A 14,388-nucleotide genomic window follows, 5' to 3' on the forward strand; every position below is an offset into this window, starting at 1 on the left:
TAATTTTTCACAAGAATAAACACTGTTTTTTGGCTTCACATTTCATTAGTTTAGTTAAAATTTAATTATGTTCTGAAACTGCAATAATTTGTATAATTGGCATGAACAGATTTGGGAATAAACATGATGCTGTTTGGTAAGTTTAGAACTTAAAAGGAATGCGTGGATGTACTAAGTCAGGCAGACTAGATATTAGTGATCAGCTTACTGAGGTACTAGTTAATCCACCAGGTAAATAAAAAGTCAGGTGAGTGGAGGTTGGTCAATTGGACTGCCCACTATATGTTTGATCAGTTCAGGTTATTTGATTGCAGGTACCTGAAACCAATTCTAACATATTTAGGCACAGAAAGGTTCACCGGAAGGATCTGAGATGACACACCAAATTGAAAGAAAAGCTAACTAACCAATTCTCGGAAAGATAGTAACTAGGGAAGTGCTGGGTATCTTGGGAGCAGTGCAGTAATGGATGATCTCTTCAGGGTATCATCACTGGGTGAATTGGCTCCCATTGTTTGTTCATCTTTGTGTCACTGTGACGAAGATCTGAATCTCCAGGAGAGGGAATCTGGCCTATGAACCAAATGGACTCTTTCAACCAAGGAACGCTAGACACTGTAAAGGACTGTCCCCCACAGCTGCACGTGCTGAGGAGGGGCCATTCCTCTAGGGCAAACTGAGATGCTGTGACCAGAGGAGGAGAATGTGTATGGTAGACCTGGGTCTATATGTGTGGACAAGAAGCAACATTAACCATTCGAGATTTAGAGCCCTGGACGCGAGTCCTGGTTCAGGCTAGAAGAAGGTGAAAGGTATTCAGAATACAAGGAAAGGTCAGCTGCTGACTAACTTTCTAGCTGCTTTATGCATGGACACCTATTTTCCCAGTAGCTCTGAAGGCTTCTGAAGCTCTAAGTGTGCCAATTTCCTTAACCATTTACATTGTACCGGTGGGAGTAGGTGTGGGGTGTGGGTCTGGGTCCTAGTTGTCACTTAGTCACACGATCTTGGATGAGCCATTCCTTCTATAGACCCCCATGCTCTCCATATAGAAAATGAATTCTTTCTAGATGTAACATTTCATCACTTCCGTATCTGGACACATTCTCTTTCTTCATACATTTGACTATAATTCAGTAAATCATATGTCTATATGATTTTTTAGAATTGTTTTGCATGCCAGTAAAAATTACAGTTCAAGGTGTACTTTGGTTTGAATGGAACTGTACGAATATATAAATATGGCACTTAGAGATAAATTAATTTACCAATAAAAAGCATTAAAACACATGCTGCCACTCATTGACACTATATACTAGCTAGCTGGCTACTATACTGAACTGCTGATCTCAAGTTGCTTTCTATTATTTTATAAAGATATGTACACAAGAGATTTCCATTTCTGCCATGAATTCTTTTTAATAGTTCCCCCACTTCCCATAATGACATCTCATTTTCTTATTTTATTTTGTTTTCAGTACTGCTGGCCTTGCAAGGTTTGCTTCCTTGCACTGACTATTTGAAGAAGAGTCTCAAGATGTGGTTTCCTGGAGTGTTGTTCTAAGGGCAGGACATGCTTTTGCCTTCATTCAGAAAACCCCTCCGAGATGCCCACTGAGGATGTTATGCCCACTCAGGGCTTTGGCATTGAGTGACCTCCCCCAGCAGTTAGACTCTACCCCAGAAAAAGGACAGGAAACTCTGAATGAAGGTTACACTTTTACTGCCTGGCAAGCTTGGAGCTCAACATTGAAATTAAGTTCAGTCATAGACAGAAATATTACCTGTACACTTGAATTTATGGACTGAGAGATTTATCTTGCAGAGATTTGAACTTTATTTAGATGATAGGAAGCTAAGTAAGGCAAGTGACATGTCAAATATTTACTTTAGAAATGTTATTTTGGCAGCTGTGTGGAAGCTAAATTAAAAGGGAAAGAGACTTGAGGCAGGGAGACCAGTCAAGAGGTGAGTCAGGAGATTGAGTCAACAGGCTCATTGGGAGGGAACATGGGAGAAGAAAGCTAACTCACTCTGTCTATTCACCAAACCCATTTCCTTTCCATTGGGACGTATAGCTAGATTACATTTCCCAGGCTTTCTTGCTGGGTGTGGCAATGTTACTGAATTTCGACCAAGGAAATGTGGGTAAAAGTGAGGTACACCACGTGCAGCCTCCCTTATGAACCTCCATATGCCTTCTCTTCCTCAGTCCACCAGTAAGATGTAGACACCAGGGAGACCTGGCAACCCTGTGTGGATGGTGAAGCCTCCATGGGGCTGGGTCCCTGAATGACTGCATGGAGTACACACAGACACACTCACCATGTGAGCAAGAAATACATTTCAATTATATTAACATACTAAAATGTCCAAGTTCATCCGTTCGTGCAACTAGTATCGTCTTCACTAACATAACCCTGAGATTGTCTGGTTAGAGCAGCTCTGTTATGTACCCACTCTGCACATAGTCACACTCTCATTACAGGAAAAACAGAAAGGTAGAAAGAAGAAAATGCATGTTACATATCATCTCACCCACCAGGGATAAGCACTCAACACTCTGGTATATTTTCTCTCACTCTTTTTTTTTGTTTTTTGTTTTTTTCCATAGCAAAAAAAGCTATATAGTCAATTTGGATATTAACTTTCTCATTTAGTGACTTATTCATTCAACATTTATTGTGTGGCTGTGTGTCAGGCACTGTGCTCAATGCTGGAGGTAAAAGGAAAGACATGACATAGTTACTGCCCTCAAGAAAATCCCATGAGGTACATATATCACGATATCTCTGTTATAGGTGAGGAAATTAAACCACAGAAAAGTAAATTGCCCCTTGTCTAGTCTCAGTTACTTAGTATGGAGGGCGATTTGTGTGTGTGTGTGTGTGTGTGTGTGTGTGTGTGTGTGTTGAGTTGACTTCCTAGAAGAGTTTCAAAGACGGGTGGGAAAAGACATGTGAGAAACTACAAGTGGGGTCCTGGTTGCTGGCAAAGCTGAGACAGAACATGTGGCCTTGATCTTTGGATCTATTACGTTCCTACTTGGACTCCTGGCATAAGAACTTGATGTGAAGATATGTTCAGGCTCATCTGAAGAAGGAAGGCTCTAAAGGGAGTCTGGATCAGATTACAAATTCTGCATAGAAGGAAAGCTGCTCATCGGGTATGTGGCTTTTGAAATCATATTGATTTCACTTGCTAGTAAATGTGGCTCAAGTTGTGTTCTGGAATCTGAGAGATTTGTAACTCCTCCTCCCTGGAGCTTGGGGCTGGTGGAAATCAAACAGGGAATGAGAAGAGAGAGAAAGACCTTTCTCTACAACGATGACAGCTCAAAGCTCTATCACATCCAGAGGGGACAGGCATTTCAATAGACCCAGAGCCTAAATGTTAAGTAAGTAATAAGGTGCCTGTGATATTTCACTGATCGGTTAGGGAAAGTGGTGATACTGTGGAGGGGGGGAGTTTTCAGCACAAATCTGTGAACAAATCTGGCCTGAATCCATCCTTAAATCAACTGGAAGGTAACCTCTCAACCTTGCTGTCTTCATCTACAAAAGCATGGAGACAAACGATCTTGAAAAAGCATGCACACCAAGGCATCTTTTTCTTCCTTTTCTTTCTCATTGCTAAGTTTCCACCCCTCATTTCCTTCATGATTTTATAATTAAAATCTGAGCTCTCTCCATCAGTTCTTTCCCACCGATATTCTTGCTCTTTTTGGTGGACACCATGAAAGGGCCTGCTTTCTTTTCTTGCCCCAAGAACCCTTTCATAAAGTCCTAGCATTATTCTTTTCCCCACAGAGATAATGGTTTCACACACACCAATGACTCATTGACTCTGATGGAATAAAGGTCCCTCAAAGAGGTTCGCTTCCTAAGCCCAAGTTTTCTGTGAATATGTTACTTGAAAAAGCAATAGAAACTTTGCATTTATAATTAAGAAGGCCCTTGAAACGGGAAGATCTTTCTGAATTATCTGGGTGAGCCAAATGTAATAAAAAAGATCCTTAAAAGTAGAAGAGGGAGGCGGAAGGGAGGTAAAGGGAGGTTTGATGAGGGAACAGAAGGCCAGAGTAATGCAATGTGAAGAAAACTCAACTCAATCATTGCTAGATATGAAGATGGAAGAAGGGGCCATGAGCCAAGGAGTGTAGGCAGTTTCTACCAGCCAGAAAAAGACAAGGAAATAGAGACTAATTTATGTTGACCTGTGTTACCTCAAGTGAGTTATGATTCTTACTTTCAAGTCAACTTTTGAAAACTGCTGGCTTTCTGTGCTTAGTGAGACCACTTCCTCCCAAAGATGAAAGAAAACCCTCTGACCAACATCATGATTTACTTCTGCATCAGTGCACACCATATGTGTTTTGAAAGCAGCAACAGACTGGGAAAAGATTTGACCTTTATGATTTTGTTAGAGCACTGCTCACAATAATTCCTTTTTCTTGGCTATCTCACACATTCTCCACTTCCTTTAGACACTCATAGTTTCACATTTTATTGTTTACAGTGGATATGATCTTAAAATCAGGCATTGTTTGGGGAAAGAGGCCTAAATGCCAGTGGACTGTTAAGATCTGCAAAATTTGGAGGGTATGAAGAAATTCTAAGAAGCTGTAATCACTCAGGATGGCTTAGGAGACATCTAGAAGGGTATGTTGGGTTCCTCACCTAGGCAGGTTTGTCTAGAGTCATTGTTGATTCAAGATTAAGCAAGGCTGTAAACTTGCAGCATCCATTCAACACTGATTGAACAGTCTCCCAGTAATACACTTGTCTAAGGTTTCTCCTGGTCCAGTGTTTCCCAAAGTGTGGGGTGGATATGTGCCCTGACTGGTGATAAATGAGATTGTTTCAAGGGGCTCATGGACAGAACGTTCAACAACATTGAACTGCAGAAGGCGAAAGTCATTCCCTTTGGAACTCTCCTTCAATCTCTCTGTGCTCCAAGGTGGAAGCCTCATGCTGGTGTGCCTTCAACACCTTTCTTACTTGAGCTAATCTGCTTTTCACTGAAAGAAGAGCAGGCCTCAGGCAACAGAATATTTGAAACAGTTCTATTGAGGTATAATTGACATAAAACAAACTGTATATTTAAAGGGTATACTTTGAAATGATTTGACACATGTACACATGTATACACCCATGAGACTATTACCACAATCAAGACAATAAGTATTTCCATCACCGCCCAAAGTTTCCTTGTGACCCATTGTGATCCCTCTCGCCACGTCATCCCCAGGGAACCACTGACGTCTTTCTGTCACTGTAAATGAGCTTGGATTTTTTTTGAGAGGTTTATATAAATGAAATATAATACATACTCTTTTTTTCCTGGCTGCTTTCACTCAATATATTTATTCAGACATTCATCCACCTGGTTGTGTTCATTCTTTTTTAGAGCTTGGTAGTATTCCATTTTATGAATATACCACAATTTGTTTATCCATTCACTTGCACAGTTCAGTTTCTGGCTATTACAAATGAAGCTATTACGAATGGTCATGTTTAAGTAATTGCATGAACATATGCTTTCATTTCTCTCGGGTAAATATCCAGAAGTGGGATGGCTAATCACATGGTAGGTGTATGTTTAACTTTTCTGACAAGTCATTTTTCAAAGCAGTTGTACCATTTTGTATTCGTACCAGAGGCGTATGAGTGCCAGTTTGTTCATGCCCTCATCAACACTTTTTGTGGTCAGTCTTTTTAATTTTAGCCGTCCTAGTAGGTATGAAGTCATATCACACTGTGGTTTTAAATTGCATTTCCCTAGTGACTAATGATGTTGAGCATATTTTAATATGCTTTTTTGCCATCTGTTTATCTTCTTTGGTAATGTATCTATTCAAATATTTTGCTAATTTTTAAAAAATGTGGTTGTTTGTCCTTTTATTATTTTTTCAGAGTTCTTTATCCTGGATATGAGTACTCTATTACATATACAAGTTGCAAATATTTAATCCCAGTCTGTGGCTTGTCTTCATTTTCTTAACTGTTTTATAAGAGCAAACGTTTTTAAGTTTATCAAAGTCCAATTTATCAATTGCGTTTCTTTTAAGTACTTTAATTTTTGTGCCTTTTAATCTAAGAAATCTTTGCCTAAGCTAAGGTCACAAAGATTTTTCTCCTAGAAATTTTATCGCTTTAGCTTTTAAATTTAGGTCTATGATCCATTATGAGTTAATTTTTGTTTATGGTGTAAGGTTATGAATGGAAGTTTTTTTGTTTGTTTGTTTGTTTTTTATTTGATATCCATTTGACCCAGTACCGTTATTGAAAAGATTACACTTTCTCCAGGGAATTATCTTTACACCTGTGTCAAACATCCATTGTCCACATATGTGTGGGTATATTTCTGGACTTTATTCTATTCCAGTGATCTATATGTCTATTTTTTATGCCTCTACCATCTTGTCTTGGGTACCAAAGCCTTATATTGGCTATTCTAGAGTCCTTTTTCATTGCCACATAAATTTTAGAATCAGTTTATCAATTTCGATGAAAAGTCCTGCTGGGATTTTGCTTGGATTACATTGAATCTATCTATAAATTAATTTGAGAGGAATTGATTTTTAAACAAGATTAAGTCTACCAACCCATAAGCAGTGTATCTTTCACGGTTGGTTTAGGTCATTATTCCAGTTCCAATCTTTTTCACTTTGTTGTGTAGATCCATGTTTCAACCTAGTGTTTTTCTTCTTCCTAAAGGACTTCAAGTAATATTTCTTGTAGGGGAGGTCTGCTGGTAATGAATTCTTTCAAGCTTTGTATGTCTAGAAAAACTCTTTATTTTGCCCTTATTTTGGAAAGTTATTTTCCTTTAGTATAGGTTAATGTAATAGTACTTTCAACAGGAGACAATGGAGGTCCATTGTCTCCTTGTTTGTATGGTATCAAATGAGAAATCTGTAGACATCCTTATTTTTGCTCTTTATGCATCATGACTTCTTTTCCTTTGACTGCTTTTAAGAATTTTTTTTAAAATTACTGGTTTTTAGCAATTTGATTATGATGTCCCCTAGTATAGTTCTCATTGAGCTTCTTAGATCTGTAAATTTATAGTTTTTATCAAATTTAGAAAAACTGTGACTATTATTTCTTTAAATATATTTTTTCCGACCTCTCCTGTCTCTCATCTCCTTAATAGATTCCAAATTCACATATATTAGGCTGCCTGAAGTTGTCCTAGAGCTAACAGACGCTCTTTTCATTAAAAAAATCTCTTTACTCGTTTCATTTTGCATTGTTTCTATTGCTGCATCTAAATTTCTCATGATTCTTTTCTTATTTAATGTCTAACCTGTCACTAATACCATTAATATATTCTTCATCTTAAAAATTGTGTTTTTCATTTCTAAAAGCTTGATTATGGTTTTTAAAAATTGTAGTATGATATTTTTTATATCTTCTTAGTCTCTACTTAAATTTTAGAAAATATGGAATATAGTTATAGCAATTGATTCAATGTCCTTTTCTGCAAATTCTAACACCAATGCCAGTTTGAGGTTGGTTTTAATTGAATGATTTTTCTCTTCTTCATAGGGAGTGTATCCCTACTTCTTTGCATGTCCAGTAATTTTTTTATACATTGCAAACACTGAATTTTACCTTGTTGGGTGATAAATATTTTTGTATTCTTGTAAATATCACTGATTTTTGTTCTGAATCACAATTAAGTTATGTAGAAACAGTCCGATCCTTTTGGGTTTTGCTTTTAAGATTTGTTAGATGACAACAGAGCTGCGATCAGTCTAAAGGTAATTATTCACCACTCCTGAGGCAAGACCATCAGAGTGGTCTACCCAATAACTTGTGAATCGTGAGGTTTCCCACTCTGGCTAATAGGAACAGGCATTATACTTAGCTCTGCGTGAGTCCTAAATACTATTTCCTCTAATCCTTATAGGTGATACTTTCTCCGTCCTCAGGTAGATTTCTCCTATACAAGCACTGGTCAGCACTCTGCTGAGTACTTAAGGGGGAACGTCTGCATATCTCTGGGATACTCTTTCAGTGCCCCTCTTTCCTGTCTCTGTCTTCCATATTCTAGCCCCTTGTTCTCCCTAGATTCTCAGCAACATTTCTTCAATGCAGAGAGACCCCTGGGTTTCTTTCCTGTAGTGCTGCTCAGAAACTCTAGACAATATACTGGAGCAATTGTAGGACTCACTACATTTGTTTCCCTTTCTCAGAAGTCACTTCCCTTTGTTGCCTGATATTCAGTGTCCGTTTTTGATTGTTTGATGTAGGAGGGTAGATACAATCACTATCACTCCATCTTGGCTAGAAGCAGAAGTGTATAGCTAAACTTTTAATAACATTGTTTTGTTTCATTATATTTATTTCTACGGTTACCTTCGATTTCTGGTCATTGATATTGATTTTCTATTCATAATCAGTAGTATAATTTTCCTTTTTAGTTAAATAAGTAGATGGAAATGTAAAAAGTGAGTCAATTTCAAGAAAAAATACTTAGTACATAGGAATAAAGGTGGTAAAATGACATAAGAATATGATGGTGGTAAGCAAATGATGGCAATTTGGGAAAATAATGCCTGAGCTTATCAGTAAAATCTAGGTGATGCTGGGTATTCTAATCTACTCATCAAGAACTGGCCAAGGAGTCTTGGCCCAAGATGTCTATCAAGCTCAAATGCATTAGTGCTTATGGGTGTCTACTGAGGATCACAGATGTCCTGATTATATAAGAAGCACAGATTTCATGGGGCCTTCTAGGATAAAAGAAGGGAATTTGCAGTGGCTAGCTTACATATCCCATCTTTTTAATGATCTTTACTCCATTGCCCTCTCACATAGTTGGGGTGTGGGGGTTATGGTGTTGTGTTGCAGGGAGGGTGCAAAATTTGAGGGAAGATGTATGATACTGAGATGAAAGAACATGTTTCTGTTTTTCCTCTATAAGTCTTGGGGAAAAGTGAAGAAAGTTTGGAGATAACACCTAATCTGTCTCTGCTGTGGCTCGTTGTCTCTATAAGGTTGATGAAATTTCTCAAGTTACTGCCAGGCTGCCTCCCTTTGTCTATAGCACTTCTGGCACTGGTAACATGGTAACATTCTCCATTGTCTGACAAATTACTGAAGACTCAGCTAAGACCTGAAGAATGAATGAAAGTTGGCCAGCATAGTTGGGGGACTCAGAGAGAACGGTCAACTCTGCCCCAGGGGTTTTTGGACTTTTATTAATTTATTCAACTATAGAGATTCCATAAAACTTAGTATTGTGAAATCCAATATATTCTACTTGTGTTTTCTCATGTTGTAAGGGCCACCATGGCTGTATCATCCAGCCGAACAATATATGTCTGTAATTATGTCATTTATATACTTACCTGTTACATTACTCAAAAGGAAGGCTCATTTCTCTGCCAAATTGATAGAAAAACAGAAAACAAACACAACTGGAGGTACTTTCCCTGTGAGACAGAAATCTAATAGAGTTGAGATTTCTTCCAGTATTCATAGTGGAGCTCACTTTCAAATTCTGGTGTCCTGAAGTCCTTCCACACCAGAATGACTTGTGCTTAACTCCACAGAATACCAGTCCCTTTTGAGAAGACCTGGAGAAACATGAAAGACCCAGTAGAACCTCCTTAGAGTTGTAGGGAAGTAGAGGAAGTGGATAAAGGGACGCACACCTGACAGAGTTCAGCAGGCTAAGATATCATTATCATTGTCACTCCAGTCTTTTATTGAAGCATGTAAGGCCCTATGTGATTTGGTGCCTGTCTACCTTTCCAAACTTACCTCTCCCATTCTCTCTCATCCCTACTGCATGTCATACATATATATTTGTTAACCATCTGGCTGCTATTTCAGCCTCCTTTCTGTTCCCAAACAGGCCAGAACCTTCTGCTTTGGGCATTTGGCACTTACCCCATCTGCTACCTAGCACGCTCTTTCTCAGGTCATGACGTAACCAGTTTCTTTTCATCCTACAGTGCAGAATCCAACACTGTCCCTTCATAAAGGCCTTCCCTGAGCATTCAAGGACATGTCCTATGTTACTAATTTACTTCTCTGTCTCTCTTTCTTGAATGTAAACCTGATGAGGGTAGGGGTATCACCTACATTATACGTAACTGTATATATAAGTGATATCACAGTACTTTCCGTATAGTAGGTAGTCAACAAATATTCTTAAATGAATGAATATCAGATGCCATACTAACGGTCAGTCAATTTATAGGTTAAAATTCTGAAACATGGGCCAGCCCGGTGGCTCAGGCGGTTAGAGCTCCATGCTCCTGACTCTGAAGGGGGCCGGTTCGATTCCCACATGGGCCAGTGGGCTCTCAACCACAAGGTTGCCAGTTCGATTCCTCAAGTCCCACAAGGGATGGTGGGCTCCGCCCCCTGCAAGTAAGATTGAACACGGCACCTTGAGCTGAGCTGCCGCTGAGCTCCCGGATGGCTCAGTTGGTTGGAGCGTGTCCTCTCAACCACAAGGTTGCCAGTTCGACTCCCGCAAGGGATAGTGGGCTGCGCCCCCTGCAACTAGCAAAGGCAACTGGACCTGGAGCTGAGCTGCATCCTCCACAACTAAGACTGAAAGGACAACAACTTGACTTGGAAAAAAAAGCCCTGGAAGTACACACTGTTCGCCAATAAAGTCCTGTTCCCCTTCCCCAATAAAATCTTTCAAAAAAAATGTGATTAAGTAACATGAAAAAAAAAAATCTGAAACAAATGGGGAAACTATTTGGTTTGCCATGACATACAAAAAGAAACAGTTGATTGATTTTTAACTTTTTAGTTTGACGACAGGTCTCACCAAATAAAACCAGGACTATACACTCTCATTTAAATGGGTGACGTACATCAGCTTTTGTTGGCACAATTACTGTCACAGACATAGCAAATAAACCAGCTGTGACCCTTTCAAGACTAGTTCCCCTAATTGATGGATACAAAAATTGCTGTTTTATTCGATCTCGAAGCTAAGTGTGTACAGAAAACCTAAATTTCCTTCTAACCTTGATATAAATTCATCTGCTTGCTATTTGCCTGGTACAATTGAAAGTACCATTCTCACAGGCAGCCTGCCCCGTAATGACTTCTCATACTTGCTGTTCCCAATGCTGTCAGAACGATGTCCCCAAAACAATATGCAAACACTAACTTCAGCAGAAGTCGATAATTATGCAGGTTTATCAGCCTAGAAGGTCAGCATATATTATAGAGTAGACAGTTTGGGCTGATTAGAAACCTCAAACACTATAGCAACTTGCACATCTATTATTGCTTAAAACAAAACAAAAAACCGAGCGGCTCTCTCTCCTGCGATTTATTCCTTGAGGAGACGGTCTGAAAGATGATTGCATCAGATTGCCCAGAATCACAGGTTTGTGCTATCAAACACTTGTCTACTTGTTCTTGGATCTTTCATCAGGAAACGCAAGGGAACACAAAGGCTGTGTGACAGGACAGGAAAGGCAGAGAAAATAAAGAAGTTGTGCCTTCGAGGTCTGAGAACTGATGGTAAGGCAGAGGCAGGGAGGGCTGTGGAAACAGAAAACCTGGCTTTGAATCTGGGGCCGATTATCAGTTACTGGCTATGGGAGCCAAGGCAGATTCCCTGACCCCTTCCAGCCTCAGTTTTCTGTGTGTAAAATAAGGAAAATGACATTTACTTCATAGGTTGTTGTGAGGATTAAGTCGCATAATGAATGTCTAACATTTTTAAATGAAAATTTACTGTGGAAATACCAGGCATAAATTCCAATCCTATGCCTTTTTAATTTTCTAAATGGATTTTTGGAAAGCGGTAGAAACCTCTGGACATCAAAAACCTTTGTGCTCTTGGAAATGCCCTGAATGTTGGGAAGGCAATACTGAGGTGAGGGGTGCGGGGCGGGGGGGAGTTTAGGCATCCAAAAGACATAAATTTGAATCCTTCCTCCTCCACTTGCTAATGAAGTGACACTTATCAGCAATAGAGGAAGGCTAAGAGTAGTTCCTTTAAGGGTATTGCAAAATGAAATGAGATGAATGAGTTATGCTACTCAATCAGTGGGATTATCTGTTCATAGGCAGAGAAAAGTAGTTTCATGGATAATATTAGTTTTTCACGTATAGAATTACTAATGATCTAGAATTATCTGAATGTTATGGGGGGAATCGTAAGCCCATAAGTATGAATATTTCTAAAGGATTTTGGACTTTTTCTGGTGAAAGTTAAGGTCTGTCTAGATTATGGAAGCCTTACTATTCAGATCCATAAGCCATATTGACCAAAACTTATTTTTTACCTTCACAGAAAGGCAGATTCTTCTGTGTCGTCTGTCATCTGTGTGGCTTTGCACTCCTCTGTATTTTGAACAAAAGAGTGAAAACCTGGCTCGATGTCCTTTTTCAGCAGGGATAACACCATTTCTAAACACACAGCTGTTCAAATGGTTCAGACCCTCTTTTCTTTAGCATGTCAGGCAGCTATTGAATTTTCACTCTACAATCGGTCTCCTGTCTCTTCCCCCAAGGACTGGTGTTAGGAATTTTCTACCCCCACTGTGAATTGTGCTGTGTTCATTATTAAATTTTCTTCTGGTGAATGAGGAAATCAAGGAGACATGAGGTGATTTCAAAAGTACATGTTCCCCATTCTTTTTGTCAGGGCCCAGGGGGAGAAAGAACAACTAGATTATTTTGAATTTTATTTTATTAAGAAAAAAAGAATTAATGGTCTCTATAGAATTACACATATTTGAAAAAAAATTCAAGTTACAGTAATTCCAGTGATTCAGGTAATTAGGAAGTTAGTTTTGTCAACAGTGAAAACACCAGCTAAGACCCTGAGGACGATGGGTTCATAACAGGGGGTGAAAGGAGGGAACAGGAAGTTAGGCACCAGGTAGATAGAGCAACGTGTCCCTTTACGATAACGACCGCTTTGTGTCCTGTCTTGCAGGAGTGGAAGCAGATTTTCTCCAGGGCTGTGATTCACTTCCAATTACCACAGCCCCTTGCAACACAGCAGCACAAACTATGTTGTTCCCTTGGATATTTTCAGATTGGGTCCAGTGTGGCAGTTTCCTATTACCATGCTCCAGGCACTGAGCAGAACATTTTACATTCAAAATTCACTTAAACCTCGTAATGTCCCTGTGAGGAGGCATTATTATTATCCCATTTTATAGGACATAACAATGGACTTGAGGGATGTGAAGTAGCATGCTCCCTGCTGTCAGTTTGGGAGGGTGGAGCTAGAATTCAAGCCTGATCTGTGTTTTGTAGCATTAGGGTGGGAGGCCTCTCCAGAGCCACTGTCTTCCTGCAGCCCTGCTTACCCTATAAGGATCAGCCCGAGTGCTACCTTCTGCAGGGAGTAAATACTTGTTAAAGAAATCTCAGATAACTCTCTTTCTTTAAATAATGGGTAATATATTACCACCCAACATTTGTCTCTGTTTCCACAGCATCCATATTGTATTGAGACCTCTAATAACTTTGTTGGTGCTTTATCATAATCAGTTTAACACTTTACCTTCCTCTCTTCTTCCTTCCTTTTTTCCTTCTTTCTTTCTTTTCTTTCTTTCTTTCTTTCTTTCTTTCTTTCTTTCTTTCTTTCTTTCTTTCTTTCTTTCTTTCCTTCCTTCCTTCCTTCCTTCCTTCCTTCCTTCCTTCCTTCCTTCCTTCCTCCCTCCCTCCCTCCCTCCCTCCTTTCCCTCCTTCCCTCTTTCTTTTCATTCTTTCAGCATCCTTTAATAAATATATACTGATCACCCTGTAGTCTCTAGGCACTGAGTTAGGTGCTTGGAATAAACACCCAGCCCTTCAAAGGTGAAGGGATTAAGAAGTACAAATTGTCAGTTACAAAATAGTCACAGGGATGTAAAGTACAGTACAGGGAATATAGTCAATAATATTGTAATAACTATGTATAGTATCGGGGGGATCACTTCATAAATCATATAAATGTCTTACTACTATGTTGTACACCTGAAACTAATGTAAAATAATACTGAATGTCAACTATAATTGAAAAATGAAAAATAAGTGGTGAACAAAACAGACGTGGTTCCTGACCTCACGAAGTTTACAGTCTAGAAGAGACATAAATTAATCAAATAATCACACAAATATATAGCTACAAATTATGACCAGTACTACAGAGACGTGCAGGAAGTTATGAGTGCACGTAGTAGGTGGTTCTGACTTCATCTAGGGGAACTGGAGTAGGCTCCCTGAGGAAGTGTCATGGAAGCTGACAGCTGAAGGATGAGTAATATCACTTACTGAGTGTTTCCTATGTGCCAGGCTTTGTCCCAAGCACTTCTCATGTGGCGAGCTATTGAATCCTCAACTCAACCCTACCTACTATTTCCCAGAAGAAGTACTTATAACCGCTACCCTGCTGCTT

The sequence above is a fragment of the Rhinolophus hipposideros genome, assembly GCF_964194185.1.
Source record: "Rhinolophus hipposideros genome assembly, chromosome: 23".
Lineage (NCBI taxonomy): Eukaryota > Metazoa > Chordata > Mammalia > Chiroptera > Rhinolophidae > Rhinolophus > Rhinolophus hipposideros.